At 40.7% G+C, this 6,203-nt stretch overlaps 1 pseudogene; it reads left to right on the top strand.

The window, feature by feature from the left end:
* The first annotated feature begins 3,111 nt into the window (after window positions 1–3,111).
* On the top strand, window positions 3,112–5,488 carry LOC146140583 (uncharacterized; annotated as a pseudogene).
* The last annotated feature ends 715 nt before the right edge of the window (window positions 5,489–6,203 follow it).

The following is a 6,203-nucleotide window of genomic DNA, read 5'->3' as shown; positions in this document are numbered from 1 at the left end:
AAACGCGTAAACAAAGGGGTATTTGAAATGCTTACTTTAGCAGAGATTTTGAAAGAAAACGAACCTGAGCAAGCATTTTCCGACCTTATGCAGTCACTTGCGTGTTATATTATTAGAGTTAAAGCGCTATTTTACAAGGGCTAAAGACCCTAGGACTGCAAATAATTGACCCGTAGGCTAATCTATTTATTTTCGAAACAAGTGAATCGACCTTACCTGTGCAACAAGATGACCAATGGCTGGACATGGCAAATAATGGTTGCCTAAAATGTACTTTTCATGCAACTACTCTAGCAATTTTTGGGTGAATATCTTGCCATAAAAGCCTTCAAAACTGTAAGCCTACTGTTATTTCCGACATCTTTGTTAGCCTATATTTGTTTCTGGATTTTTGGGGATAGCAGCAATAAAGACGAAATCGCGAAACAGATTGGAAGTAAGAGACACATTTGTTGGGGCGGCACCATACAGAAATTATAAATAGTTCGCGTTACCTTTCTCGTATTTTTGCTGACTGGTTAACTGTAACGCTACAATAAACGAGATTAAAACAGCACATTAATCGTGCAGCAAGGCCAGCAATATGCTGACAGTTTTGAATAACACACAGAGACTGGCGTAACCACCGGCCAGACAGTTCGGACTGAATAGCAGAAGTTTGACCCGATCATATGGTGCAAACTGTTACAAATGCAACAAAGTAAGTAACCAAAAAGCAATGTTGTGTGCTACCAAACTGCATCCAACGTAAAAATAATCCCGTTTGAAAATGAAAATTGCTTTCTGTTAACATTTTGCGTGATTAGGCCTATATAGGTACATAAAAACAATTCATTATGATGTGGGCTCTTTATCATTATTGCATATTACCATTGTAACATAAATTTGTTTGTCTCGTTGTCGTGAATAGACCATGACTTTAAATGTGGCAATTGTTAATTTGCTGTGATCGAAGAACATGTAACTTGCGACCGACCGGTGAAACACATGGCGTCGGTCGACAATCGACCGGAAAACAAACTTTGCCATTTATTAGAGGAGACGAGAAGACGTTGTTTATTTTAATTTTAAAACGTTTAATAAGCGGTCAGAGTTGAGCCTTAAAATCTTATTTTTAAACCATTAAAAAATGTTTAATTGAATATCAATTGGTCGATTATAACAAAACTGTAAGTCCGAAAATGCCAAATATAGTTTTGTTTTGATTTTTGCACTAATTATGTCGTATCTATATAGCTTTTTTAGTTCACGAATTATCAATTTCTTAAAGGTGTAGCAGAATCACTTGTTTTTTCAAATGTTTCTTAAATGTGTTACTGTATGTGTCCATTTACGATAGTTTTAGGACTTTTTTGTTAGTTTTTTTTATAAAGTTACGACCGTTTTATGAAATATTCAAATTAACAACTTAAGACGAGCTTAGCAGCGTTGTTAAAAAATTTATGGCACCTACAATAACCACGATAATGTACGAAGTCTACTGGGATTTTGTCTGGTTAAACAAAATTAAACAATCCAACATAGGCTACTGTGGGCTCTTTATTACAAAAGCACATTACGTTGCAACATGTTAAACCGCTAGCCTCGTGTTATAGTCCATGATTATGGAAGATAAATGTGGTAATCAGCATATACCCCAAAAATAAAGTTACGGATAAAGCAGAATCTTCGTAAGAGGCATAAATAATGCAAACTTTTTTTAAATGGCATAACATTTTACTTATGCCTAAACGTTTGCACTGCGTGTCACTAAATTGAAATTTCAAACCATGTGATGTGTTTCAAATTATGTCATATCGTGTGTCTAAAATCGGTTAACTTAATGCTTTCCCATTATCAGCCTGTGTGAAAGCAACAATAATGAAATGGCGTGTTTAAATAGGTAACTGATCTACGTGGCTCTAAAAATATAATTCTTTGTATCCGTTCTTGGTGGTAAAACAGTATAAAAATGAAAAATTAACTTATAACCTAAAACGAAGTGTGTCTGAAATTTAAATTCGTTGAAAGTTATTTTGCTTGTTGTTGACTGGCGAATGTACTTAAAGGTGTTTAAATAAAAGTAAACCATCAAGATAAGTTTATTTAAGTATCTGTATTTGTATACGGCAGATGTATGTAAATTGTGGCTGTAAATGCAGTGAACTGTTAATGCCTGAAACTGTCGATAACTTGGTACGATATGTTGCCTTTTTACTAATTCTTCGTTACCACATAAGTGACTTAGTTAAACTGAATTCGTGATTTATTTCCAGTTTGGAGTATTGTTGACCAAATCGTTGATACTGTTTCGTTGTTTTCCTTCCACGTTTTTGGTGAGTTGAATTGTGTATTGGGACGTCATAGTGTTGGATTGTGCTAATGACAATTATGTTTTAACAGCTTGCTGCGCTGCCACTGTGGGCTATACCAGTGGTTCTCAACATTTTTTAGCTTACGGACCGGTAAAATTTCAAAACAAATTTTGCGGACCGGTGGACCTTCAAAAATCAAAATCAATCCAAAATGCAAATATGACAAAAGTATGCAACTTGAAAGCAACGAACAAAGCAAAGAATGGAAACTTAAATTCAATAAGCATTTCGCTGCTGTCTCTTTGATATCATACGTGGTATACGTGGTTCTATTAAAGTTTTTCACATACAACTGGTCCTAAAATTTAAGATTTAAATGATCTGTAGCCTACTTTTAAACAGTTGGGCACAACACTTTAAGCATTGTACGTACGATAAAGTTCTAAGTAGACCATTAACTCTATGTTACGCCACAATGTTGCAAATTACGAAGCTGGCGAAGTTCTAAATTTGATGGACAAGCCTTCAGCATCTTGCATTTTGTAGTTGAGATTTAAGATTGTAATATATTTGGCGGACCGGCAGGAAAGTTGACCGGCGGTTAAGAACCACTGGGCTATACGGTCACAGTTTTAAAAATGTTCTTGATTGGTTCACTCAAAATAAAGTAATTCGTTAGAGGTTTTACATTTTCTGTGGATACTTCGATCAAGATCGGTGTTACACCTTGAAATCAGAGGCAGTGTGTGACGTAACTAGGAACCTAGCCACCTCCAAAATAGGCCGCGTTACATCGTTTTAAAACCTTATATTCATCATGTCTATCGACAAGACATCAATCGTTGCCGCAATGAAGGCAGTGCAAACCAGCTACTTGCGTGCCGAAAATTTGATGATTAAACCTGAGGGCGCTATTCCACTCCGTGGGTTTCTTCCAAAACTGAACTCGGAATTTGAAGTTTTCATGATTCTATGCGATGACATGTCAGAAAGAATTTGATCAAAGGGTAAAGAAATGGTTTGTCAGTCTTAAATACGCCCATTCTTTGCCACGTGCTTAAAACTTGTCTGTACCTGAAGATCAGATCTCTGTTCACTCATGCCGAATTTCCACCTCGAGCTCGATAAAAAGTGAGATACGTCGTAGTCGAGTAAAGTTAAAGCTTGCACGGCTGGCTAATGATCAGGAGACAGCAAACTTACGCCAAGCTGAGGACACAGTTGAGAGGCTGCGACGTGATGCAGCTGAAAAGGCTAGACATCTTAGAGCAAAGGCTCGACGTGCTGCAGAGGAAGCAGCTACGAAGGGCTCAACGTGCTGCAGAAGAAGCTCAACGTGCTGCAGAGGAAGCAGCCGCGAAAGCTCAACGTGATGCGGAAGAAGAAGTTACCAGACTGCAGCGCGAAGCAGAAGAAGAAGTGCGACGTCTAAAAGAGGAAGCTTGTCGAAACGCCAATGAAAAGCAACGACAACTCGAGATGGCTGAGGCTGAAGCGGACGCCTGGGACGAGGAGTCTTCATATTGTACCCCACCGCCGCCGGATGCCTTCCATGCTCACCGCGCGCAGATAAAGTTTTGGGAACCACAGGTCAGTAAACCGTTGATAGAACGTCTACCAACTGTCACTAACACCACAGTGACCCCACTTGTAAGTGGTTACGATTCATGGCCTCCCAAACTTTCTCCAACACTTTCTAAACCAGTTGTTCAAAAAAATAGAAACATAATACCACGACCAACAGAATATGACGTCCCGGAAATAGGTGAATGTTTTCTGCCTAGACCTGTTGTAAAGAAATTCGACGGTGATCCGATTAACTACTGGTTGTTTGTTCTCCAGTTTGATTTATATATTGCTAAAAAGGCACAAAGCGGTGACATGCGTTTATTGTTTCTGCTTCATCACTGCGAACCGCATATTTGCGAGAGGTTGGATCGCTTTAATGCTAAGTAACCTGCAGAGGGATACAGGCTTGCATGGCAAACTTTGTATGAACTTTATGGCCAGCCGCATGTAATAGCATAGCGTTGCGAACGACTATTAAGGGATACTCCAGCGATTGAGGCAAAGGAACCTGATGGTTTGATGCAACTATCGGTTCTCTTGGACAAGTGCTGCACCTCTTTTCACGATATAAAGTAGGCCTATGCGTCTTGTGTGGACTCAATGGATGTAATGCTAACCGTGACAAGAAAGCTTCCTGTGTCCCTCCTCGAGAAATTGATAATCAGCTCAACCGAGATAGAAGAGAATTAAGGAAAAAGAGCAAACTTTGCGGCCTTAGCCGAATTTGTTGAAAAAGAAAGCAAACAGGCGAACTCAATATTTGGAAAGGCGGTTTTTCCATCCAAAGAAGATAGCAAGCCTACTACTCGCCGAGTATAGGTGACGACTCACAACACGGTAACTTCTGTTTCTACTTCCGCTAGATGCGCATTATGTTCGGATGCTCATGACCTTGAAAATTGCTCCGACTTCAAGAAAATTACCTACGTAGAGCGTCGTGGTCTTGTGAGAACCAAGGGCTTGTGTTTCAGGTGTCTCAAAAGTGGCCATGTAGCCAACGAGTGCAATGCTGAAGGCAGATGCAGGGTAAAAGACTGCTCAGCAACACTTCACCACTCTCTTTTACACAACCCGAACTACCGTCCAAGAATTACTGCTAATTCTGACAGGAGAATGGCGTGCGCCGAGATACAGAATATAGCGCGAGCATAAACGCCTCTAATGTCCTCCTGAATGTCATCCCTGTCGTTGATGGGGACACAGCAATCAACACCTACGCGTTTTTGGACCAAGGATCCACAACTATGTTTACTGATGAGGAGGTTGAGAATCTTGGAACGGCACTCTCTACTGAAGACAGAAGAACGCGTCGTTTAATGAAAGATTCTGTGGAATTTGTAGATCGGCACTATCAGTTGCCACTACCCTGGCGGCATGATCATCGAATCATGCCCGACAATCTGAAAATGGCAAAGAAGCGACTTGGCTGCCTCGAACGCTGTCTGACTAAAGATAACTCAATGAGAAGAAAATACGCTGAGCAGATGCAGGCTGCCATCGACAAGGGTTATGCTGAAGAGGTGCCAGAAGATAAATCGTCCGCAAAGATTCGCGTCTTGTACATTCCCCACCATGGCGTTCTGAATCCAAACAAGCCAGGAAAATTACGTAACGTTATTGAATGAGCCGCTCAGTATCGCGATGTGTCGCTAAATCAATCGTTGATGCAGGTCCCCGTTCTAGTGAATAGCCTAATCGGCGTGTTGCTCCGCTTTAGTAAGGAACCAATTGCCCTAGTGGCTGATGTTGAAGCTATGTTTTACCAAGTTGGTGTTGCTCCGCGCGATCACAACTGCTTACGCTTTTTATGGTGGCCCGAAGGGGATTTGTCCCTTGAGCCAACGCCCCACAGAATAAAGGTACACCTCTTTGGTGCAACTTCTTCTCCCAAGAAGAAATAAAAATAAATTTTTACGTGGATGATTGCCTTACATCCGTTTCTGATGTTGAAATGTCTCTTATGGCAGGATTGCGGTCCTTGCTAGCTAAAGCCGGATTTCGTTTAACTAAATGGTTATCCAATAACAAGGAAATATTGGACAGTCTGCCAGAGAATGAACTGTCCAAGCCTCTAAGAACACACACTCTTGATGGAATGCAAGAACGGATTTTGGATATAATTGGAACGTACACACTGACGAGTTTAAGTTCACGGTCTCTCTACCGATGAAACCACGCACCCGCCGTGAAATGCTCTTGACTTTGAATTCACTGTTCGACTCACCCGGTTTTGTTATTCCAGTTGTGTTGGACGCACGCCTGATTTACAAAAACCTGTGTCGGCAAGAAATCGAATGGGACGAGGAGATGCCCGCTAAGGATCTACTGAAATGGGGAAGT

The sequence above is a fragment of the Ascidiella aspersa genome, chromosome 6 (genome assembly GCF_963924565.1).
Source record: "Ascidiella aspersa chromosome 6, kaAscAspe10.2, whole genome shotgun sequence".
NCBI lineage: Eukaryota > Metazoa > Chordata > Ascidiacea > Phlebobranchia > Ascidiidae > Ascidiella > Ascidiella aspersa.
The sequence above is the reverse complement of the archived record's forward strand: the minus strand, read 5'-3'. Positions and strand labels throughout refer to the sequence as shown.